This window comes from Macaca fascicularis, chromosome 10 (assembly GCF_037993035.2).
Source record: "Macaca fascicularis isolate 582-1 chromosome 10, T2T-MFA8v1.1".
NCBI lineage: Eukaryota > Metazoa > Chordata > Mammalia > Primates > Cercopithecidae > Macaca > Macaca fascicularis.
Window position 1 is genome coordinate 78,129,147 of NC_088384.1, and position 27,390 is coordinate 78,156,536.

Genomic DNA, 27,390 nt, shown 5'->3' on the forward strand with positions numbered 1-27,390 from the left:
ACATGCAGGAAGAGATAAGACTCAAAATAAGTAAATTGTAATTTTAAAAGTTTTGCATGCTGCAACAATTGTCTGAAATAATAAAAATCTGGGAGACCTGGCATGTAGAATACCAACTTTTGTTCATTTCTCTCAGAAAATTAAGAATGCTGTGAAGATCAAAACCATTTGTTATGAATATAACCTAGTGTTTCAAGACTAAGAATAATGCTTTTAAAGAAATTCAGGACAATTTTGAAGAACCAGAGACATTGGAATTTTAAGTGGTACCGAACAACTTCCCCTAGATTTCAGTGTCCCCACCATCTGAGATTCAAGAGTAAAAGACACAGTGCTAGGCTAACGGGTTCTCAGGATTCCATCAGTGACGGGAACACTGAAAAAGCCAACTCGGGCAAATACTCAAAGGTACCGTCCTTTAGGTTTATTCTCAAAGTTATCTTACATGGGGTTTCTACACTGTTTAATAAATGCTTATTGAATGAATAAATGAAACTTTCCACCACTGTTGGGATGGGGCAGGGTAGGAAGAAAAACACACCTCCATTTTCATATCCTTCTTTCCCAAGGCAAACCCAATGTACTTCGCTAATTACAATTCTAGTTTAGTGTTACAATCCAGAGCTTTGAAGCCTATAGCTTCTAAAGAAATGAACACACAAAAAAGACTAGAGACTATTTTGGAATTTCTTTTAAAAGTACTTCAACATTTATTAACACTTATTAATAGAGTCCATTTGCAATATTATCTTCTTGCTCCTCACACCATGTAAGAGTATAGGCCTACCTTATCTAAGCACTTCTGAAATCCTAAAACTCTCCTATGAAATCACAAGCCATGTGATATCCCTCTCAACATTGAAGATACAGCAAAGATTAAATGAGAGTCAAAATAGCCCTCTACTATTTTCATAGATGGCCTTTAAGAAAGAGAATACAATGGTAAATCAAAATTTGGGAACACAGTGATATGCTGGTGAAAGAATTCATTGCTCATTCTTCTATTCCAATTTGTTGACACACTGTCTCCTCTATTCCTCATGAGTAGGGTACAGTCTTCATGATTCCCTTCTCTGGAACTGAGATAATCTAAGGACAAGTGAGTGACCAAAAATATCCTATTAATATGACTACTCAGCCACATCACAGTATCCATTCCAAGATAAAAACCATAACTCTATTTAATAGCACAAAGCCCTACATTTATTTGCATCTTACAAGAGATCATTCAGGAGACTGAAGCAGCTAGCTAAATCATCTTGACCTTATTTAATTTACCATTCTTTTCTTACATTAGTTCTGCGGCAGAAATAGGACTGAAATTCCCTTTCAATAACTTCCTGACAACTTAGGATCAGAAAGAATAAATTTACTTTGTTGATTCCCCATATTCCACAAAGAAAAAGAACCAGTAATTGTAATACCATTTAATATTAAACCTACCTTCTTCTCTTGTTTCTATTTTTACAGCAAGATAAATGTTGACCAAAAGTACACTATGTGATTTTTCTTTTGTTTCAATGTTCTTTTATTGTATTTGTTTTGAGAGGGGGGAATGTGTTCTAGAGACAGACACCTCTGAGATAAAACATTGCTTTTTAGAAAACAGTTGGCAAATGCTGACTTAGAACAAAGTTAAGAAAAAGCTAAGTATAAATGATACAAAAACCTTAGTTATATCTCTGAGACTGTATCTAGAGGGAACTAACATGTTTACCACAGGAATTCAGTTGTTAACTTGCTTATGCAGAGTTCTTCTGTTGAGAAATGATGATGGTTCTCAGCTCAGAAGTTCTCCTGACTCAGCATAAGGTTTTGTTTTCTTTCTTTTTCCTTTTTTTTTTTTTTTTGAGATGGAGTTTTGCTCTTGTTGTCCAGGCTGGAGTGCAATGGCGCATTCTCAGCTCACTGCAACCTCTGCTTCCCAGGTTCCAGCAATTCTCCTGCCTCAGCCTCCCAAGTAGCTGGGATTACAGGTGCACGCCACCATGCCCAGCTAATTTTTGTATTTTAGTAGAAACGGGGTTTCACCATGTTGGCCAGGTTGGTCTCAAACTTCTGATCTCAGGTGATCCACCAGCCCCAGCCTCCCAAAGTTCTGAGATTACAGGCATGCGCCACTGCGCCCAGCCTGGTTTTGTTTTATTTCTGTTTGGTAACAGGGGAGTTTGATTTAAGCCTCTCCAGGAAATTCCTATACAGGTCCCAGGGTGGTCTAGGCAGCAATATCTGATAAAAATAAAATGTGAACTATATGCATAACTTTAATTTTTTAGTTGCCACATTTGACAAGGTAAAATCAATTTTTAATATTAATATCTTTCATTAATCCACTATATCCTAAATATTATTTCAACATGTATTCCATATATTACACAAAAATTAATGAGACATTTTACATTATTTTTTCATGCTAAGTCTTTGAAATCTGGTGTGTATTTTATACTTGCAGACACATCTCAATTTGAACTGGCCACATGATGAGTGCAAAATAGCCATATTGCAGCAAGCCGTGTCCATATTGGACAGCACAGACCCTAAAAAAGAATCTATGGAATTGCTTAATGGGTAGGCAGTGAGTTGTAGGTTGACAATAATAAAGTCTCTCTGCTGCAACCAGGTGATCAGAAAAAAGACAACTGGAGAGGCCCACATGGTCTTTGACCTGGAGGCATCTAATAATTCTCTAAGTTCTGGTTATTATAAAAATTTAACTCTTCTCTAATCATTACAGCCCCAGGCATTTAACCCATTAATGTGCCAAGAGCTCTGTAAATAAATTTGTATTTTGCCACATTTGTGGAAAATATTAATCTACCAGTTTTCTTACTACATTGAGCATCTTGCTTTCTTGCATCTTACATTGCCTACATCTCCTATATTCCCTCTGGGCTTTGTCGCTATACTGTATTGAAGAAATTCAGGTTTAAATTCAATTCAGAACTCTAGCTCTCATCTTGAAATCTAATCATGAACTACACCTCAAGATAAATTTCTAAAATAACACCTCCACTTACTGAGAACCTTTGTACTAAATATTCTGCTAGGCCCTTCATAAATAAAACCTCCAACCCACCAAAGACAGGCCTTATTACCCTTATGACAGCAAACTAACCTGATGCCAGAAGAGGTTAATAACCTGCTCAAGGATCACATGAATAGTGTTGGCTACCCCTAATCTTCATGACTTTCCACAACCCTTCTTTGCCTTGGTTGAATAACAGTAGCCAATGTCCTCTTATACCTAAATTGTCCACCCAAACATCAGTATCTTTCCATAGCCTGAATTCTGAACACCAATTCCTACTTTATTCCTTTAGGAACAGAAACCAGCAAGGAAGCAACAACCATCTGTCACTATTGAGCTTGCAAGGAGCAGGGGAATAACTTTCCTTCATCAAAGTCCAAGATAAAGAAATGCACTGAGTGCCACCCACATTACACAATCCTCCCACCCAGGTGTCCATTTACATGCCCAGAAGTCATTTTAATTGCAAATTAGAGGTTACCCCTGATAATATGGCCCTCCTATTCCATTGTCAGGGCACTCTGGTCCCCAAAGTCATTAGTGCAAACTTGTTTCAATTGCTTTTGACTCTGCCTGCACACACAGATTTCTCTGTAGGGACCTCTGCTATAACAAGTTTCTGCTCCCCACACATAGACTGTTGCTAAGGAGAAAAGAGTTCTGCCTCTGTAATTACTACAGTACCTGAAATTCTTCTGTAAACTCTACCAGTCCTTTACTTAACATCAAGAGCCCCTTTCTGCTTAAAACTGTAACGTGTGCTTTTTGCACTCCTAAGCAAGGCTCATCAAAATTTTTCTGATGCAAGGTTGTCTGAATCAGAAAAATTTTCAAGCTAATTTTATCTCCAAAACCTCTTTGTTTTTCAAAACATTCAACCCCTCCCCAGGGATGGTTTTGCCCCCACAGTTAGGCAAGATGAATCCTGAAGCCAGTTGTCTGAGACTGTATTAGTCAGGGTTCTCTCGAGAAACAGAACCAGTAGGATATAGAGAGATATATATAAAATGAGATTTATTCTAAGAATTGGCTCATGCAGTTAGGGAGGCCAAGAAGTCCCACAATCTGTTGGAGAGCCAGGAAAGTTGGTGGTGTAATTCAATAAGAGTCCAAAAGCCTGAGATAGGGGGTCAGGGGGATTGATGGGATCCCAGTCTGAGTTAAAAAGCCCAAGAACCAGCAGCGCCGATGTCCAAGGGCAGAGCAGGAGATGATGGATGTCTAAGCTCAAGCAGAAAGAGAAGAATTCACCCTTTCTGCGCTTTTCTTCTATTCAGTGAACTGCTGATGATACCCACCTGCACTGGTGAAGACACTCTTTTCTACTCAGTCTACCGATTCAAATGTTAATCTCCTCTAGAAACATCCTTACAGACACAGCCAGAAGTAATGTTTTACCAGCTATCTGAGCAACCCTTTGCCGAGTCGGGTTGATGTATAAAATTAACCAGCACAGAAACCTTGCTCCTCAAAGGTGCTCACAGACCAGCGGCATCTGCATCAACTGGAAGCTTGTTGGATGTAAAGAATCTACATTTTAACATCAACTCCAGGTGATTCATATCCACATTAAAGTGTGATAAGCCCCAGTTCTACACAAAGCTAAAAAGAATATGCAGGATGATTTCGTAAATAACCAGGAAGTTGATGCAAACTGCAGTTTTTCATTTAACTTCTGTTAAGCAATGAATTATTAGGCTTTGTTTGTAACCCTATTTTTCTAGACTAAAATTGGACTAAAAATGAAATAGTTTCCAGAGAAAAAACTAAACTTCCTAATGTGATCTTAAAATCTTGCCATTGCCTCAGTTAGTAAAGTAAAAGTTTACAGTCTGTGACCCATTGCTTACTGCACAAAAAGAGAGGCACTAACTACTAAAAGATTTCTGCAAAGAAGCATTAGGACAATGCATGAAGTAACTGTAAAGCAAGCAAACAAACAAATGTCTTCTCATAATTAGCAAGCCCTATGTACTTTCCTTTTATAATCACTGCAAATATTATTAGAATGATTTATGAGAGATACAATTTTATTAAATAACTGCATCCATTTGGGTCGAAGTAAGGAAATATAAAAAAGGTTGATTTTAAAGCTATGTGAAACTGTTTTACAGGAAAAAAAAAAATGTAGCTAAAATTTCCTGAGTTTAGCCTCCAGTGTTTTTGTGTTGGAAAATACATTTGTAAAATACAAACATCTAAACAGCAAGGCCTATATATTAATTAGACAAAGTGAGTCAATTTGGAGTCATTTTATTATAAACAACACTCTTCACATTGTTGTCCCAATAAAAAAGTGGGAATCATATTTTTTCTAATGTGAAAATGTATATTTCACTTCCTACTATTTCACTATCCTACTCAAGGCAGTCATTTCTTTACTTATAATCATTCAGTTGTTTAAAAACACGAAACACCAAGTTCACAATGAACATGTATAAAAAGAGTGATAGCTTCCAATTTTTTTTTTTTTTTTTTTTTTTTTTTTTTTTTTTTTTTTGAGACGGAGTCTCGCTCTGTCACCCAGGCTGGAGTACAGTGGCCGGATCTCAGCTCACTGCAAGCTCTGTCTCCCAGGTTTATGCCATTCTCCTGCCTCAGCCTCCCGAGTAGCTGGGACTACAGGCGCCCGCCACCTCGCCCGGCTAGTTTTTTTGTATTTTGTAGTAGAGACGGGGTTTCACCGTGTTAGCCAGGATGGTCTCGATCTCCTGACCTCGTGATCCGCCCGTCTTGGCCTCCCAAAGTGCTGGGATTACAGGCTTGAGCCACCGCGCCCGGCCCAATTTTTTTTATAAAAGCAGTTCATGCTTAAAGACACTATATCCCATACTTTAAAAAATATAGTAACGTTGGTTTTGAAAACTGTAATATTCTGATCACTAGGTCTAATGGTCTAACACTGAGAAAACCTAGAATATAGATGAAAAGATGCCACAGTATTCAAAAAGAGATTGTCAAGAAAATCAGTGACCAAATAGCCAAATACTCTCTAAAAGTTACACTGTTTTCAATAATATAAACATTCCCAAAGATCAAAATATACGTTCATTATTTGTCTATTAACACACAATATGACTTAAGAATCCTATTTTTCTTGATGCATATCTCCCATTCTTGAAACAGTAAAATTTTAAAAAGACATAGGTCTTTTTTCAAGAGTCACCTCTTGAGAAAGCCCTGTCCTACCAACCTATTCAAAATGGTAGCCCCAACTTGTCACTCTTCATCCCCTCACACTTAGCACCCGCTAATCTAATATTCACATACAGCTTTCTAGTACAAATGCTGTGATTCTTTGCCTAAGAGCTTTCTCTAGCTGAGGAGTTGTGTTCATTTTGGCACAGGGGGCAGGCTGGAAATGACCCTGGGCAGCTCTCAACCAGACGGATCAGAGTTAGTGGGAAAGGAACCAACCTGTGTCCTTCTACAGGAAAATTCTGAGGCATGTTCTACACTGGCCCTCAGTGGATTGGGCCCTAGTTGCACACAGTTATAGCTTCACTCTGTGAAAACAAACCATTTATTGGCTTCCTTCATGTCTCTGTCTCACTTTCCTATTCTTCTACCAGTATTTCCTGCCATCATCTTTCCAATAAATCACTTGCACTCAAATCTTTGTCATGGTGTCTGCTTCACAAGGAATCCAAGATAGCGTCCATCCCAGCTCCTAGCACAGTGCCCACCACATGGTAGATGCTCAATAAATATTTGTTGAATGATGAGTGCACATGCATAGTTAACCTTCACCTTGGCAATGCTGCTAACCAAGAAGCATTTTGCATCTTGCCTGAAAGCTTGTTTTACACACAGATGATTAGCCCTTGTTTCCAACTACAACATAAGATTCTGAGAGGGGCCTGAGATCTGCATAGCCCCCTTTTGGGCAAAAGTTCTAATTAATGGATAGGTGCTCCAACCTGAGCTGTAGCATATAAAGGCTCTGTGTTTGCATTAAAACTCTGCTATCACTGTCTTGAAATTTTTTTTTCTCTTTTTTTTTGAGATAGGGTCCTGCTATGTCACTCAGGCTGGAGTGCCGTTCACTGTAGCCTCAACCTCCCAGGCTCAAGCAATCCTCCCACCTCAGACTCCTGACTTACTGGGACTACAGGTGTGCACCACCATGCCCAGCTAATTTTTTTGTTTGTTTGTTTTTGTAGAGACAGGGCCTCACAATGGAGACCCTGGGAGGTCAAGGATGCAGTGAACGGTGATCACACCTCTGCACTCTAGCCTGGGTGAGACAGCAAGACCCTGTCTCAAAAAAAAAAAAAAAAAAAAAAATCCAGACTCTGACGGCTATCTTTAAACCAAACACAAAACACAGGCAGGACCTTTCTGAGTCTAGAACCCTGTGCAATTCCATAGGTCACACACTCATGAACCTGGCTCTGCCAAAAACTCATCAAGAAGAAACTGCCAAAGACCTCCTAAGAAACCTCCCTTGGCACTGATTATTCTCAAAGAGAAATGACAGTGTGATCTTTTATATTAGGTTAAGTCATCACAAAACTATACAAGGTGTAACAGCAGAAATACCTGTGGGCAGCTCTTCAGAGCAGTTCGGCTCATATCACCTCAAACTTCCCAAGCCCCCATGGAATCAATCATGGCACACAGCTCCCCGCTGCTGGCTCAATGGCTCACTCTGCTAAGAACTCCATAACTGCAATTACCTTGTTGAATCCCACTGTTTAAACACACAATTATATAGCTGAAAGAGATAGGGAACCTGCTTTTAGATGCAAAAGGTCTCAGGATCTATTTCAAGAAAAATCCATTCCCGTTAATCACTCAGTGGTCTGGTGGTGGCACAGCTAAAAATTCAGAAAGGTTTGGCAGAAAAATGACAGAGGAGCAAAATGGCCTGCTAGCATCATACCTAAGCTCTAAGAATGTGTATATTAAAAAAAAAAATACAGAATGAAGTAATATCTGGACATAGTCATGACCACAGCAGACCTATAGAAATATATTTGAGATAGAAAAATGGTTTAGCACCACCTGTACCTGTGAGATGCTTAATATACATTTTGGAGGTGCTGGAGGGGAGAAGGGAGAATCGGTCTGTATTGTAGATCCCTAACAGAGGGACTTGGGGTGTATTTCCAAACAAAACTAACCACAGACCATTGATTTGCCACATAACTGGTAGGACTAGGTACAAACAGGACAGATGGAGAAATAGCAACTTAGAACTCACTTAAAATCCAACTAACCACTGATTGTGTTAGTCTGTTCATGATCCTATAATAAAAAAGCACAGACTGGGTAATTTATAAATAATATAAATTTATTTCTCACAGTTCTGGAGGCTGCAAAGTCCAACATCAAGGCACTAGCAGATTCAGTGTCTAGTGAGGTCCTGGTCTCTGCTTCTAAGAGGGCACCTTGAATACTGTGTCCCTTTGTGGTAGACGGTAAAAAAAAAAAAAAAAAAAAAAAAAAAAAAAAAAAAAAAAAAAAAAAGCCTATCTAGTTCCCTCTAGCCCTTTTATAAAGTCACTAGTCCTAAAGATCGCCTCCTAAAGATCCCATCTCTTAGTCCCATCATCACACAATAGTATTTAAGTTCCAATGTATGAATTTTGGAGGGAGACACACATTCAAATCATAGCCCTGATAGTCCATGTAATTTGTTTTACTACTGTATGCAAAATATTTCCTAAGGTTCATGTTTGTGTTCTATCCTGCTATAAAATGCAAAAGAAACAACTGTCTCTGTTTTGAAATGTTAGTATTTAGCAGAACTGCATTTCACGAAAAATCAGCCTACTGAATTAACCTCTGCAGGGTATAAAATACAGCACTATTACTTCATACTGGAGGCTTCTAAACAATACAAAATCACTTCAAAGTATATCAAGGAGGAGGGGGTTAGTAGTTAGACATGTCTGGATTTAAGTCCCTTTCTGTCTTTTAAAGATTGTGTGACTTTGGGCAATTAACCAAGCTCCATGAGCTTCAGGGTCCTCTTATTGTAAAAGGAGAGCATACCCACCTCTCGGGGTTATTGTGAGGGAGAATACAGAGAATAATCAATATTCTTAAATACAGAATGTTCAAACAAAGCTCTTAATGTTCCCAGGAACCTGCTCCTTGCCTGCATCCTCCCTGCTCAGGCCCACATCCTCATAGTTATTTTTGACTCCTCCTTTATACCTGGTCTCCAGTCTGTCAGCAAATCCTGATGGTTAATCATTCAAAATATCCAAAATCTGATTCACTCCTGACCAACCCCAGCTCTATTAGTGTGTTCTCACACTGCTATAAAGAGCTGCCTGAGACTGGATAATTTATAAAGAAAAGAGGTTTACAAGTTGACTTACAGGTCCACATGACTGGGGAGGCCTCAGGAAACTTACAACCATGGCAGAAGGCAAAGGGGAAGCAAGGACCTTCTTCACATGGCGGCAGGACAGAGAAGTGTGAGCAAAGGCAGAAGAGCACCTTATAAAAACATCAGATCTTGTGAGAACTCACTATCATGAGAATAGTATGGGGGAAATCATCCCCATAATCCAATCACCTCCCTCCCTTGACATGTCGGGATTACAGGTCCCTCCCTCAATATGTGGGGATTACAATTTGAGATGAGAGTTGGGTGGGGACACAAAGCCAAACCATATCACCAGTTAGCCCCAGTCAGCTTCTAGGTACCCTCACCTTCCAAATGGCCATTTGCTAATTTTCTTTCATGCTCCCACCTTTGCTCCCCTTCAATTTATTCTCAACACAGCAGCCAGAAGACTCTGGTTAAAATGAAAGAACCACTCAAATTAACAAAGTCCTTACTTTGGACTAAAGCAGTGGTTCTCAACCAAATGTGAGTTTGTGCCTTAGAGGACATTTGCCAATGTCTGGAGACATTGTTGTCACACCTCGGGGGTAGGGGAGAAGGTGTGCCCTATGGTTTAAAAGTTTGTGTCCAAAATTCACGTTGACACTTAATACCTAGTGTAACAGTATTAAGAGGTGGGCCTTTAGGAGGTGACTGGGCCATGATGGTTCTACCCTTATTAATGGGATTAGTGCCTTATAAAGCAGCTAGAGCAAACTAGCTAGGTCCTTTTGCCCTTCTACCTTCTGCCATATGAGGATGGAGCAACAAGGCACCATCATGAAGCAGAGAGCTTCACAGACACTTAGTCTACTGGCACCTGGATCTTGGACTTTTCAGCCTCCCGAACTATGAGAACTAATTTTCTGCTGTTTATAAATTGCCCAGTCTGTGGTATTCTGTTATAGCAGCATAAATGGACTGAGACAGTATGCTCCTGGCATCTAGTGGGTGGAGTCCCGGGATGCTGCTAAGCATCCTACAATGCACATGACATCCCTCCACAATGAACAATTAACCAACCCAGAATGTCACTAGTGTCGAGGCTGAGAAGAAATTGAAGTGGTTTGAATTCCCCTCCACCTCTCTGAATAAACCAGTCATACTCCCAACCCTCTCCAAGTTGAAGAAGGATGTCCTTGCTGTTCTTCGCACATGACAAGTGACTCCCACACAGTGCCATTGTTCCATCTGCCTATAATGCTCTTCCCATTGTTATCTATAGGGCTAATTATTTCACCACCTTCAGGCCTCTGCCAATCACCTTATTTTAAATTACAATTTCCCTGGCTTTCCGTCCTTCTTCCCCTGCCTAATTTCTCTGCATCATACATTACCATTTGGCACACTTTTCATTTTACTTCTTGTTCATCTGTCTCCACTCCCTGGAATGTAAGCTTCACGAAAGCAGGGACTTGTGTCTGATCAATTCATATTATATACCTGGCATGTGACAGTTACTCTTTGCTGCAATGAATGAAGAAATGTGTGAATGTTATCTTCTAGATGTAACTGAATTGTGGCTGGGAGAAAGCTTCTAGTTTGAGAGATTCACTACCAGGGCCATATTTACAACCGGCTTTGTATTAAAACTGAGAGACCTATAAGAATAATTCCTAAATGAACTCAAAATGCCTTCATGTAAAACACATGGATAATAGTAAGAGGAACCTGGACAACCCACCCTTGAACCTTCTTTCAGTCACAATTCACTCATGTGAAGGGTTAAACTATAGGATGATATCTGCCTATGGAAATTACTTTCCAACTAAAACTTAGTTTATATCATTGGAAAAATACAACTATAATTTTCAGAAGATAAAATGACAGAATATTTAAAAATCAGGACAGTTCTAGAACTCTGAGCTATACAGTAGTTTTATTTCCAGAGCCCATTCAACCAGTACTGTTTCATGGTCCTATGAAATACTGAACCCATACACAGCAAAGTTTTACACATAAGGGTCAGATATAACGTAATCCTCACCCTCAGAGGGTTTACAGTCTGGCATGGAAGTTTACATAGTTATGTCCTTGAAATGAAGCAACGCACACCACGAAAACAGAAGACAGTAGAGTAAGCGTCTGTGATAAAGGAGGTACACAGACAGTGTCATTAGGGTCCTCAGCAGGGGGGTGCAAATGTTTTAGAGCAGGAAGTGGCCCTGGTGTTCCTTGAAGAGAGACTATGGCAGTAGGTGGAGGCATGGCTGTGTTTCAAAGTGACAAGTAGCCCAGGCATGGGGGTTCATGCCTGTAATCCCAGGACTTTGGTAGGCCGAGGTGGACAGATCACTTGAGGTCAGGAGTTCAAGACCAGCCTGGCCGACATGGTAAAATGCTCTCTACTAAAAAAAAAAAAAATACAAAAATTAGCCAGGCTGCTGGTGGGCACTTGTAATCCCTCAGGGAGGTTGAGGCAGGAGAATCACTTGAACCCGGAGGTGAAGGTTGCAGTAAGCTGAGATCGCACCACTGCACTCCAGCCTGGGTGACACAGCAAGACTCCATCTCAAAAAATAATAATAATAAATAAAAAATAAAATGACAAGTAGGGAAGTAGCAGGAAAGCAAATAAAAGGGTCACTGTGGTCAGGGCACCGAAGTCTAAGTGTCTGAGGCAAAGGACAGGCAAACCATCAGATGCAGGACTGATGATTTCATTGGGGGTTTCCTGTACCTTCAGGAGGGAGCTGGGCTGGAAGAAAAGAAATGCATTTAGATAAACAGGCTGGGAAGAGAAGCACAAGATAATTAGCTAGAAGTAGAAGGAACCTGCAGAGAGAAAAAAACTCAGTCTGCAAAGTGGACCTGGACCACCCCACTGGAAAGGAGAAGAGGCAGCAGCTCATTTCGCACGTGGCAAACCACTTGAGTTGTCCGCACCCAGAAGGCACAAAAATGGCCAGAGAGGAAAGACAGAGAAGTGAATTCACTGGATGCCATGACCTCTGGGACAATTTAAGACACTTCATAAAATTAAAACACCCAGTGTTTTCTTTGGGTTTACTAATTGGTTTCAGATAAGTGGAATTAAAAGTACATGATTATTTTTCCATGGATGTTAAAGTGGCCATTTCCTGAAAAGAGGCTTGTGCCAATTAAAAACCTCTGAAGATCAAATGGAAGCTTCTGGAATGAGTTGTCAGAGACTAATCTGTCATTGTAAGAAAAAACAATCAGAATGGGTTTTGACAAATACTATTTTTTAAAAAACTTTCTTTTGACTCTTATCTCATGAGTAGACATGTAAAATGTGAAGTCTGAAACCCATACTACTGGAAAAAAAATGGCTTTGGGGTTTGTTAAACACGATTTTTAAAAACAGGCATCCAAGGTCAAGCGACAATAAGGGTTCACCCACCACCCTTGCTTGGGAGTTCATTTATTCAACAAATATTTACTGAATCACTACTATGCATGAGACACTTTTCTAAGCGCTTGGTGAACATCAGTACATAAAACAAAACTGCCACCACTATGGCATTTACATTCTAGAGAGGGGGTAAACGCTAAACATGATAAATAAATTACACCATATATTAAAGGATGGTAAATGCTATGGAAAAAGCAAAAATAGAGAACAGAGTAGGGGTTAATAAGAAATCTAGGTTTATAAACGAGCAAAGACTAAGGAAACAAGAGAATTAGCCACGTGGATAAGTGGGGGACGACAGAGCATTACTGGGAGAGGAAGCAGCCACAGCAAAGACCCTAAGATGACAGCAGAGCAGCGAGGAAGCCAGTGTGACTAAGCCCAGTGAGCTAGAGATGAGGTCACGCAGAAAAGGAGTCAGATCACACAGGCCTGGTGGGCCACGGTAAAGACTCTGGCTTTTACTCGGAGTCAGATGAGGACCCCTTGGAGGGCTCTGAGCAGGGAGGCTCAGGAGCTGACTTACACTTAGTCAGTCACTTTGGGTGCTGAGTGCAGAACCGACTGCAGGGAGGGGTCAGTGTGGGGAATAAGCCAGGATGAGAAGAGACCAGTCATCCAGGCGAAAGAGAACCTGGCTCAGGCCAGGATGGCAGCAAGGGAATTAGTGAAAAGAAGGTGGGTACATTTTGAAGGTAGAGCAGACAGAATTTACCATACCACGTGTGAGTGTGAGAGAAAGAGAGGAGTCAAGGATGATTTGAAGAACAAAACTGAATAATATGCCCTTTCTAAATTTCAGTATAAATTTTAAAAAACTATAGAAAATGTTATCACTCAGTCAAACACTAGGTTTCTATTTAGCGCCTGTTATTTAATAGGGGATTCCCTTCCAGGGAGTTTTTCCACAAGGAAGCAAAGTCTTAGGCTGGGCATGGTAGCTCACACCTATAATCCAAGCAACTTGGGAGGCTAAGGCAGTAGGATCTCTCGAGGCCAGAAGTCCAAGAACAACCTGCGCTACACAGTGGGGCATGGTGGCACACACCTGTAGTTCCAGCTACTGGGGAAGCTGAAGCAGAAGGATTGCTTGACCCCAGGTGATCAAGGCTGCAGTGGGCTATGATTGTGCCACTGCACTCCAGCCTGGGTGACAGAGTGAGACCCTGTCTCAAAAATATAAATAAATAAATAAATAAATAAATAAGTAGTAAAGTGTTCATGGGCATATGGGCAGCAAGTTGCAAGTTTCACTCAGGTGTGGTTCTGTCCCAACAAAAAAAACTAGAGTATTTTACAGTAGGGCTAGCATTACATAAATTGAATGTACAACTGTCAAGATTTTTGAAACAGCTCCTAGATGTATGTGTTATATGTACACAACACATAAGATCACCTGACAGCTCAGAAATCGGTTCATAGTGGCAATGTTTTATTTCCTTAAGAGTCAACTAGTTGAATTAAAAAAAAATTGCCTCCTAATCATAAAAATCAGAGGCTTTTTGTTTGTTTGTTTTTAAGGCACAATGCTGGGTCACCACCCTCAAATGGTTCCTTTCTATACTAATTTAAATTTCAAAATAACATAAAACCTATGCGCATAGTAATGTTATCAATCGGAAGCATTTCTAGAACTGAAGAAACCATGGATGGCTTCCCAAATAGAGCACCTGCAATGACATCACGACACAGTGTCCACCATGCTGGGGGTTTCACCTGGAACTTTGAAGAAAGTGCTTATGAAGGTAAAGGAAACATTCACCAAAAAGCCATTTTGACTCATTCTGACCCAAATAAAGCATTCTACTCAAGTAAAATAGGAAAACCCAGCTGAAATAAAGCCATAAAAAAAGCTAAAGAATGCTGATCCCTTTTCCATTTTTTTTCCCATGACCACAATACTGAGGTGGTCATCTTCGAGCAAAGATCGCCTTCAGAATCATTGCAGAAGGTGGTGGGGGTTAAAGTCAAAGTAGGAAATAGGATGCCTTCTACCTTCAATTTAATTCCTTCTCTGAAACGTCCCATCTTCTGGTACCTTCCAATGGCTTTAGATTTTTTTAATTAATTTTGCCTCTTTTTGCAGGAAAAGAAAGTAAACTTGCAAAAACTGATAGTGCAGGGAAAGTAGCTCACATTAAATCAGATTCTCCAGTTTATAAATATATTTACTACAGAATTTTTTAATAGCTTCATAGATTAATCCACTTGTATCTGGTTATAAAGACCCAGGGTATAAATACATTACAATGAGCTATATGAAGTTACTAATATTTAATCATTTTGATCAGTAAAAACAGCAATTTCATGTGGTTCAGCCTAATACCAGTGAGGTATCAGGATATCTGATGTAAAATTAAAATAATGTTTTCCAATAACACACATGAACAGTTAAGTGAGATTCCATTTTCCCTGATTCAATTTGCATACAACTTTAAATATCTGTATACAATATTTCCAAAAACCATTAAAAAACACTTAAAGTATTACTTATCACTAATTACAACTACAAACAAGAGAAGTTAAAAATAATGATAAATTAGACCAGCATTCTTATCTAAATAAATACCTCTAGCTTGATGGTCCTTTTTGATACTCCTCCAAAACTTAAATTTAAAAATCTAGCAGCTCTTTCTTCTCTCTTACGTGTGATCATGGAAAAGAATTTCTACATCTTCTGTGGTATCACAGCCCTTTCCCCCATGCCTCCCGCTCTACCTGGTTTTAGAGTTGCACCTCCATCTTGTTCTGGAGAAGCCTCACCAGCCCTCATCATTTCCTCCTTCCCAGCACTAACTGAGGGAGGGAGGGAAATGTGACCATTGTGTAGTGGGAGATGGGCTTAGTGACCCAATCTGGAGTTACTCCACTATGCTCGGGGTACCTTGGCTGGGACACCAACAATATAGCACATTCATAAGATGGGTGAGCCCCAGGCTTCCCTGGGCTGTAAGAGGGACTTGGGCTGGAGAGTTAGAGAAAACTCTGGGACGCCACTTATGTTTGGACAACATCTTCCAGGGGCAGGGGAGATTTCAAATGGTGCTCTCCCTGCCGTTTAGTATACACAAACAGATTCTCCTACTTGTGCTGTGAGGCAGAGCAGTGTGACTCCCTGACCCTCGTGGAAAGACACGTTGAATCCTGAAGTCACTGGGTGGTAACTTCAGGCCCTGTAAGCATATTCTTCCTTGTAAATATAACTGAAAATGAGCAATTAGATGTGACCAAAACAGAATGGGTATTTCTTACTTTTCCTTCACGTGATTCCCAAACTGTTGCTGCTGGTGGTGTCTCAGAGCATGTGAAGGGCTCGGTTGAGACAGCTGAGAAGAGAGAGCTACACCAGGAAGTCTCTTAGCCTGTCGGCAGAGGGCCAAGGTTTCAGCACTGGGTGACCCAACTAGTCCCAGTTTAAAAATCAAAAGTCCCATGTCCCAGGCGCCTGAGCTGGGAGCTTATTTCCTAGTGACAACAGGCCAACCACCTGCCCCTCAATCTCTACCTTTGCCAGAAGCTCCCTGTCACTTGCTATTATAGCCCTGCTGTTTGTTGAGGAGAAGTCTGTAAACCACCCGTCCATGCACTCAGTAAATACTACAGATGCATTTTCCGTAATAGTACACAGGTTCCCGGGTTACTGAGGCTTGGGTTAGGCTCAGGGATGATTGAGCAAATTCCCCAAAACCCTCACTTTTAGACAAAAAAGGAAGAACATGCCTCCTGTAGACACTTCAGTCTGGTATAATGGGTAGTTTGCAGCCCAGCCAACTTTAAAGAGTTATTTTAACTTTGAGAGCCCCAGATGCAGGTGACTGATAGCCTAAGGATGAGAAAGAACCCTTAACCCTTTACTCACTTTACATGGGGTAAACCAATAGTCAGCAGCTAGCTACAAGAATGGAACTCAAACCTGAAGATGTTTAAGGGCAAAGAAGAACCAATTCTTCAACAAGGTAATTTTTATTGCTGTAAACCCACTCCAGCTAATGATCAATTCATTTATACAAAACTAATTTTTTGAACATTTTCCATGGGCCAGGTTACAGGTGAGATGTTATGGACAAAGAACAACAAAACAGACACCTCCCTCCCAATGCCCATTCTCATGACTGTTGCTAAAATCTATTACTCACTCTGCCCTTCCTTTTCTCAAAATCATTTCACAGAGTTAGCCCAAGGTCTGAAAGTAATTCCCTAGAACCCCTATTATTGATCTTCTTTCTCTCTTTTGGGATACTGTATTGGTGTTATTCTAAGAAACGCTACAGAACAATTATTTGTCTCACTTTCTTGTCCCTGCTAGGGACTGAACATTTGTGTCCCCCACTCCCAATTTTCCATAATGAAGCCCCAATCCCCAGTGTAATGGTAGTTGAAGGTGGGGTCTTTGGGAGGTAATTAGAGTTGGATTAGGTCATGAGGATGGGGCCCTTATGATGGGATTTACAGAATTATAAAAGAAGAAGAGAGATAAACACTTCTGCCTCCACCATCCCCCTACCTGAGTGCCATGTAAGGACAGTAACAAGACCATCTGCTAACCAGAAAGAGGGCCCTGTCCAGACACGGAATCTGCAGGCACCTTGACTGTGGCCTTCCAACCTCCAGAAGTGTGAGAAAGAAATGGCTTTTGTCTTTCTCAAAAAAAAAAAAGGCACCTAGTCTATGGCATTTTGTGATAGCAGCCTGAACTAAGACAGAGACCCAGAAGGTATAGGGAAAAACACCTAACCAATTAGCACTTGAGGAAACATTTCTGATTGCTGGGGACTATCAAGACTTACTTTGAGATACACCTTGAACAGTGATCAATATGGCAAGCAAAAACAATGCTTGGTACACTGAGCCTCATCTGACAGACACCTCATAAGATCTGAAGTCTGTTTGCAGAAATCAATTGGATCAGCACCATTTGAGAGGTCTCAAAAAGACTAATATCATGAATAGAACGTTAGTGAGGAGGGTGGCATAAAGGGCATGAGGTCAAAGACTTTTGATGACCCTCTACGAACGGCAACTGTTTGGACATCTCTGGTGGCTTTATCTTGGTCAGCTATTCAAAGCTTGGTTAAGGTCATAGTTTCCAAAGAACTTTATCTGCAATACAATCAGGCACAACATATGGGTCCTGCGGCTTAAGTGCCTCACTCACAGTGGACTTATCATCTCCACAAGTCTCACTGCAGTAGTTGGCAAGTCCATATGGGATAATAAATTCAAGGACATTTGTTTATTTTTTTGTTCAAGTGCTTAAATAATTTTGTAGGAACAAAGTTTTCAAGGTATCACAGAAATAGCATCCAGACAGAATCACATTCCAAACTCCTTTCTAATGAGATAATTCTTGGGAAATCTGAGGACATTTTTCTTGCAAAATTTGCACCTGAAGTCCTTGAATGGGTGAAACGGCATGAATGTGATCTTCAACCAAGGGAGGAATTGAGAACACTGAATTTATTTGCATAGTCTTTGTGGCAAGGTTGATTGCACTCTAGCCCTCAGGTTAGCAAAAGTCCCACCTTTGTGTTAAAGGCAGCAGTTATATCAGAAATTACTTTTACCCCTATGCAGAAAGGAATTTGGGGTTGTAACACCAGTCATGGTAAACTGAGTTTAGGCAAGATGTAGCCCTAAAGAACTGACTTTAGCATGCATCCTTCCACAGACCAATCCCATAAGATCACTAACTAATAAATGCCCCAATTTGCAGAATTCAGATCGTAGCACCAGCTTTATAAAGGAAAAATACCCCATCAAGAGGCTGATTCTACTTGTGAGATTTAAATCTCTGAACAATGAGTACTAATGCTCTTTTTTATTTTGAAATTGTTTATTGTCAGAGCATAAGCTAGCTGATCTTGACTAATAGACCATCATTCTTTGGCCACTGGCCTATTGCCTAATTAGCTGGGGTGCTTGTTGTTGGGAAAAATGTGTTATTTTGAACTACAGAATACTTTATGTAATAATCCATCATAATACCAAGGCAGAGAAATTTTTATTATGATGAATATTGGGGCCACAAGATTGTTAGGACAATACACGCTCTTGTTCAGAACTTTCTATTTCTCTTACTTTGATGCAAAGTAAGAGATTTCATCATGAAAATTCCAGAATATATGCTGATTTATATCTAGCATTTAGAACCAAACATTCCTAAACAAGGCATCTGAAGCACAGCACAGCTCATGTTTTATAGTGAATTCTATAATTGTGTTTTTACCAATAATTCTTGCAGGTGCTTCTCCTTTTTTTCCCTCATTCTCACCAGAGAAGGAATTTTATAGGGATGGTGTGTTTTGTTTCTTTCGTTTTATGTAAGGCAAATAGTTTTCGAATTTTCAAGCTGAAAAGAACCTGAGATAATCTATTCTAACCCCTAGCTTTGAGGAAGAGGACAGTGAGGTATAGAGAAATGAAAACAAGCAAGCTTCATATAAAAAGCTTCTTCATAACAGCTCTCTCTCATTCACTAAAACAAGCATGTACTCAGAGACTAACATGCCCACAAGTCTAGAATGCCAACCTTTGGCATACTTAACTCAGTATCAAGTGACTCATCTCCTTCCTCAGTGGAAAACCTGGGTAAATCTGCTGTATTCGTTTTCTATTGCTCCTGTAACAAAATTCAAACTAGTGGTTTTAAACAACACAAATTTATCATCTTACAGTTCTGTGGATCAGAAATGCAACATGGATCTCACCTCTAAAATCAAGATGGGAACAAGGCTTCATTCCTTTAAGGAGGCTCTAGAGGAATCATCTATTTCATTGTCATTCAAGCTTCTAGAAGCCACCCACAACCCTTGAAGTAGTGGGGCCATGAGCCAAGGAATCTCATGGCCCTATTACTTCTCCTTCAAAGCCAGCAATATTGAGTCTCCTACTTCCTTTCATGCTTTGAACTCTCCCTCTCTCTTCTCCTCACTGTTTTACTTGCTCTTGGTTTATCATCACCCCAGCCTCTATGTGCCACTCTATCCATCTGCAGAATGGAAAAATACCCTTTCAAAGCCACCAATCTTATTAAACAGTCCCCTATTCAAAATCCTTCAGTAATATCCTGTTACCCATAACTGTGGTCCTCAAAAAATCTGTGCCTATACCCCTCTAGACAAATCTAGAAAAATTCACCAAAAGTCAATTTTAAGTTATCTTAATTTTTTTATCATAAGTTCAAAAGGGTTGTTAAAGATGTAATTTCTGGAATGCTCTAAATGTTGACAGTTTAAACGTTTAAACATAATAGCTGTTAGATATATGTAAATGTATCTAGAATCTAAACACCATAATGATTTAAAAATAAGCAAGCTCACACTTAACATTTATGTTTTATAATGCCTTTTTTCTATTTCTTTTCTACCTCCCCTGCAAAATTTTATCCTAACGAATACATTTTTGTGACTAAAAGTATTTTATTAGTTGATCTATCATATATCCCTATATAAAACAAAATATATACATAACTTAGAATTTTAAGTTTAAATTTACTTTGAATTTAGCCCCTAAGGGTGAAATAATGTCTTTTAATTAAGTTATGCTCATGTTTTCACTAGTAGGCAATTGAGAAAAACCACATAAATATCATATTAATATAATTTTAGTAAATATTAAATATAAAACTTTACTTGAAATATATCTCTTGATAAGATGGATAGGGTTTTAAAAAAATTAATCCATACATCTATGATATTACTTAACGCTAAAATAACAAAGTTTGGGCATCAATTTTATTCCAATTTTTCATTTTTCTTCACGTAAGTGCAGATAAATGTTTTTTCCCTAAGAAAAGTTTCAATCTCTGAACTCCTTTTGAGTTTTATGCCACCACAGAAGGTGATCCAAATTCAAAATTATTTTTATTTATTTTATTTGTTTATTTATCTTTTGAGACAAAGTCTCACTCTTGTTGCCCAGGCTGGAGTGCAAGGGCGCGATCTCAGCTCACTGCAACCTCCGCTTCCCAGATTCAAGCGATTCTCCTGCCTCAGCCTCCCGAGTAGCTGGGATTACAGGCTCCCGCCACCACACCCAGCTAATGTTTTTGTACTTTGAGTGGAGACGTAGTTTCACCATGTTGGTCAGAATGGTCTCGAACTCCTGACCTCAGGTGATCCACCAGCCTCGACCTCCCAAAGTGCTGGGATTATAAGCGTGAACCACCTGGCCTGGCCAAAATTATTTTTAACTATCAACCAACTGATGTTACAAATATGTTTTAAGCACAGTTTTGTTGCAGACATAGTGTTTTTCTGTTTAGCACTTGGAATGTTTTTATACCATAGGACAATGTACCAAATTAATATTTTGGAAAGATGAGATAAGTATCTTCCTTCTATAAAATGAGATGAGGACAGGCAGGTGTTAGGCAGATCAGTTTTAAGAAAGAGTATACATAAAAGTTTAAAACATGGAAAGTAATCCCTTAAGAATCTCTGAGCCCTTGCATGTATCCCATTAGAATATTTTCATTTATGGCCAAGGGTATGCCTAAACTAATCTTGAAAACAAGTAGGATCAAATCAAAACGTCTTTGCATACAACACAATGCCTTTCACTATTTGATACAAGCTCACTTTCCATTTCCCACCCTTATCCATCTACACCCCTTTTCCAATACTAGCTTGAGAAACTGAATTACTTACATTGGTTCTAAGTTGCTTTCAAGGGGAACATGTGTCAAAATGACTTCCTCCCTTGATTATATTTTGCCCCCAAGCCTACTGCTATTTTAGACACAAGAGATGAGTCACTGAAATTTATACTAGCACCTTGGCCCTGTCTCAGTCCAGTCCCGGAGCTCTGCTTGGCATTCAACACAAATTAACAGCAGTAGTTTAATTAGTCATCATATCTTTAGGATAAAATCTATAAAACAAACCCAAACCATTCAATCATATGGTTTATTCCCACACTCCAGGAACACTATTCAGCAATTCCAGCATTTCATAGAAAGAGATGAGGTTATTTTTATTACTCTGCTCTCCTGCCCCTACTAACATGCTGCTTTTATTTCTATTGGATATGTTTTTTTCACATTTTGCTTGGTGTCACAATGACCTGTATATAGATCTGACTTTTTCTGTCTCCATGGGGCCACGGCCATTTGTTCCATCTTCATTTGATTCCTTATTTGATTTCCAAGTCCCAACCACCCCTCCTTGAAAAATCTTTCTTCACCACTAGTCCATCATTGTTGCTCCTTATATAATCATTCTTCCTCAGTTTCCTCCATTTGCACTCCCTTTGCCCACTGCTTATCCCAGAAGTTCTTAAACTTTGCATGATACAATACTAGAAGTCACAGCCCCAAAACTGTGGTAGCTATCTTTCCCAAGTCAGAAGGAAAAAAGCTTCTAAGTTTCCTCATGTTAGGGTTTCTATTATTTTTCTTAAAAGTTCACTATTTGACTGTCAGTAATGGCCAGCAAATGACTAAAGTAAACAAACACCAAGGAAAGCACAGAAATTACTTATATGTAGTTTAAGGGTTTTGTGTATATGTTCATGGGTTGGAATTTTATGCATACAGTAAGATCTTGTATTTTACTGTTAAAACTGGTGCTTCTTTATATGATACAATATGTATGCATTTCCCTGTGTGTGTGTATAATACACATTTACATATATATGTATATACATAATACATATATAATGTATATTATACATTATGTAATAATGTAAATAAATATGCAGTAGATAGCAACATAAAATTAAGGTTTTTTTCTATTTGTCTGATAACACATGTAAAAATGGCCTAGGGAAAATGCTCAGATACTGCTGGATGGAATGAAAATAGTTCAACCATTTTAGAAACCAATTTGCCAGTTTCTTATGCATCTGATCATGCATCTACCACATCACCCAGCCATTCCATTCTTATTTACCCAAAAGAAATAAAAAATGTCCACACAAATATTTGTGCACAAATGTTCATAAGAACTTTACTCTTAACAGTCTGACACTGGAAATACACACATGTCCGTCAATAGGTAAATAAGTGGTAGAATGTGCACACAATTTAATATTATTGAGCAATGTAAAAAATCTATAGAGGAAACAATAGCATGGAGGAATCTCTGAAGCATAATTCTGAAAGAAAAAAGAACACATAGTTCTATTTGTATGAAATCCCAGAAAAAGCAAAAAGAATCTAAAAGTGACAGGAAAGCAGACTAGTGGTTGCCTGGGGCTAAGGGGTTGGGAAAAGCAGACTTCAAAAAGACTGGAACAAGCTTTCTGAGGTGGCAGAAAGGTCCTAAATTGTGATTGTGGTGGCAGGGTACACATTTGCTAAGACTCACGCAATGCGAAATGAGCACTAAAGATGGATCCATATCATTCCATGTAAATTATAGTTCAATAAAGTTAAGATATTTTACGAGGCCCAGTGGACTTTTCACCAAATTTGGAGATAATGTCAGGGATGATCTGACATTATCAGCCCATATGATCTGATATGGGCTTATGTGGTAGATGTGGGGTTTACTTTGAATGACTCTGCAGGAGGCAGATGAGGGGAGGGAGTAGGGTTTTTTTCCATAGAGTGAGCTATCTATTCATTTTAAAGATTTCAGTGAGTTGATATCGTATCACTTATTGGAATTGCCATAATTTTGTGGATGAGACATGGACCCACCTGAGAGGAATAAATTGGTGCATTCCAGCATAACATTTGTATTTAGTTTGGCACAACTTGGGCTTTAAGCCTTATGGGTACACTCTTAAACTAAGATGGACTATTTCTTCCTGATGCCAATCCACAGATTACTCTTTCCATGGTGAAATAAGGTTACTTGGACAGTTCATTGGAACTGAGAATCTTTAGTGCACTGTTTATCAAAACTGAAAATATTTGAAGAATGTAGTTTTTTGAAAGTGACATCCCTGGAAGCTAAACAAGTGAATGCATAAACTGATCTGGAGAATAAGACCTGGAAGAGTTCACCCTTCTCCCCAGCACTCTAGTGTGACAATACAAAACACTGATGGTTCTTAAACTTGATTGCACTTCATCATCTCCTGGAGAGCTTGTTAGAACATAGATTTCTGGGCCCCATTCCCAGAGCTTCTGATCCAGTAGGTCTGGGGTGGGGTCTGACAATTTGCATTTCCAGCAAGTTCCCAGGTAATGCTGATGCTGATGGTGACAACCAATGCTGTATACCCGCTCTTCTGGACCTATGTCCTACTGTAGCTCTGGGATGGCGTATCTACGAATCAACTAAAAAGAAATCTATTTATTTCACGAGCTACACCATCAGTATTAATAACAATAAACCAGGTCAAAAGAGAACATTTCATGATTCTTAGAAAACAAGATGGACAAATTGTTCCTGCTTCAGATAATTTGTGGAAAGATGAGTTTTTCTCAATTCTTAGATTACTAAATAGCTTCTGTATTTCTGACATTAATTTTGCCACTCTCTTATCGGCAAACGTGAACATTACACTATGTTCTGCTGATAAATGATAGTCATAAGTTCAAAATGTATATCATTTTCTAGTGTCAGATGACAAAGATAAGACAATTGTGGAGGAAGGACTAGTGGGTAAAAAGAAGTTATATTAAAAGTTGGAAAAACAAAGAAGAAAACCAGAAACAGCAGCAGCAATTTCGCAGGGGAAAATAATTAGGCTTTAAAGAGATGAATAGTCAAGGGACCAAGGAGGGAAGAAACGTCTTAATTAGTACGAAATGAAGACGAAAAGAAAACTACAACGTAAAAAAGACTTGAAACATAAAATATTGCCAGGTAAAATTGAAAAGAAAAAAAAAGAATAGGCCAGGTGCAGTGGCTCACACCTGTAATCCCAGCACTTTGGGAGGCAGAGGTAGAGGATTTCTTAAGCCCAGGAGTTTCAGACCAGATTGTCCAATATAGTAAGACTCTGTCTCTACAAAAATTAAAAAAAAACTTAGGTAGCCATGGTGGTACGTGCCCTTGGTCCTAGCTACTAGGGAGGCTGAGGGAGGAGGATTCCTTGAGGCTGGGAGATTGAGGCTGAAGTGAGCCATGATCATGCCACTGAACTCCAATCTCGGCAACAGTGAGACCCTGTCTCCAGAAAAGAAAAGAAAAAAAAAAAAAAAAAAGCAGCAGCAGCAGCAGCAGCAGCAGTAGCAGCAAAACCAAGCCAGGAAAGAAAGGAGGGTTGTTTATTATTTTGTAATTATTTAATATAATATTTTAAAAATAAGATACACCAATATATGGTAATTTGTGATGGGGGAGAATCCGTTTTTTAAATAAATATTCTCATCTTATTTGGTGGATAAATATCCAACTCCAGGGAAATAGAAATCAGTGCCAGTTCTTCAGCACTGTAGAGGTCACAGCCTGAAGGAGTCAGAGGCTTCACTGAAGGTGGCAGCTGGGAAGTGAATTTGGGGTGCGGAACATGGAACCCGTGAATAGTCACCTTGCATGGCAAAGGGGGCTTTGTAGACATGATTAAATTAAGGATCTTGAGATAGAGAAGTGACTCTGTATTATCTGAGTGGGCTCAGTGCAATCACAAAAATCCTTTAAAAATGAAAGACAGAGTAAGAAGGATCAAAGAAAGACATGTGACAATAGAAACAGAGGTCAGAGCGATTCAGCCATAGTTATGGGATGTGCACAACTTCAAGAAGCTGGACAAGGCAAGGAATACACTGTCTCCCTCAGAACTTCTAGAAAAAAACACAGTCCTGCAGACCTATTTGACTACCAATGTCAAGAAGTATAAGATAATAAATTTGTGTTTTAAGTCACTAAGTTTACAGCAGTTTGTTATAGCAGCAACAACAGGAAACTAATTCAGGTGTCTCGGGGATGCTGGGTGGAACTGGGGAGCGTGTGTCTCCTCTAAAGGAAGAACACAAGTCTGCATTTTTCCAGATCTTCTAATTTATTAGGAGATGAGGTAAATCTGTTCGCATAATGTTGGCAACTAGTAACACTGTGCAGGACCAAAAAGTACGGTCAAAACATGGACTGCTGTTCTTTATTTTCTTATTGGGTAGGTCCAATCATGTGATGCATCTAACTAAGGACGTAGGATGGATAAAACAATGCAATGTCTTTTACTGGCTCAACGCTACACCCCAGACCACAGACCACATCAAAGCTTCGAAAGGCCAACCAAGAGTTCAGCTGTTGACAGAGCTCCTACATTTACAGCCAGGAGGCACTGCAAGCAAAGCAAAGTTCATCATCTGCTCCCAAGTCTTTGGAAACTGAACCTCAGAGTGAGATTTTTTCTTATATTCTAGATCATGCATAGGGTCAGCCTACTCTACAGAGTCATTCTACAAAATGAAATTATCTTAGAAAAACAATTTGCTCTTTGCAGATGAAAGGAATTATTAAAGTGCCAAACATTATTACTGAAACATGGCCAGACACATGGAAGTAACTTTTAAAAACAAAGACAAAAACAAAACAGAAAACCCCAAATTATTTTGCCTTAATATAATCCTTCTGTTAATTCTGTTCTTAGAGTAAGCTGACAGGGGAAGGGGAAAATGAGGTTTATCATGTTTGCAGAGACAGTGGCCTCTCTTAACATTCAGGCACTCAGCCAACAATATTTATTAAATGACAGCTTTCCAAAACACTAAACAAGAAAAGGTTAATGGAAATGCAAAATAGGTGTTAAGATAGTGTTTCTGCACAGAGGACTTTACATTGTCACTGTGAAGACATGGGAAGACTAATATATAAAATATAATTAGAGAGTAATTAACAGTCTTTATCTACACAGAAGAGTAACACCAAAAGGTTTATAAGCCAATGCAACATGCACTCAGAAAAGGGAGAGATGGTCAGGGATTTGACTTATAGCAGCGAGGAAAGCTTCAGCAAGGTTAGGTTTTATGCTGAACCTTCAAGGATAGGGAGGATGTATGTAGAAAATGAGTAAGATATTCCACTCAACAGGGAATTGGCTTGGTGACTTCTCTCTTATTATGGAATCTTAAGTTTTTAGTTGAAGCTGAAAACATACTAAAACCGGCATAAATGGTAGTCCTTTGTTATATGATGAATTTATAATCAATGCAAGCACTTTGCCAAATATGGAAGATCAATTGATATTTCTTTCTATTCCATTGAGGCTTAAAATTATGAGAAGGGGGAAATAGTCACTATTTCCCACAATTCTCCACTTACATAATACACAACTGCATAAACAAATGCAGATAATATGCTTCTGCTGCCTCCAATTACATCATCAGATGAAATATTTGAAGTACAAGTCTCAGATACTGTTGTAACCCAGTAGAATGATGTTTAAATTTATAACCTGAATTTATTTTTCTTAAAACATGGTTCTCTGAGTTATTTTTTTTTTACCAAAACTGACTTCAGCAAGTGTTTGCAAAACTTGCTCTGTCCTTTCCTCTCAGAGAAAAGCAACTATCAATTAAGTAGCTTCGAAAACAAGATTAGAGTAAATACGCACATACAGATTCTTGTTGTTCTGGCCTATAGGTTGTCAACTATACATTAGCCCTAATGAAATACAGTCTCTGGTTTTAATTTTTGAATAGATAGCTGCTGAATATTTGTGCAGTTTGGTTCTAAGGATCGCATACTATACTTTTTTAAACTACTGGAATATTTCCTTGCATTCTTTTGTGAGCAAGAAAATGTA

General features: G+C 39.1%; 1 protein-coding gene across 39 annotated transcripts in view; it reads right to left on the reverse strand.

Moving 5' to 3' along the window:
- The window catches only part of PLCB4 (phospholipase C beta 4), a 409,930-nt gene that overhangs the window by 282,240 nt on the left and 100,300 nt on the right, over window positions 1-27,390 (reverse strand). The gene's annotated exons all lie outside the window — the stretch shown is intronic.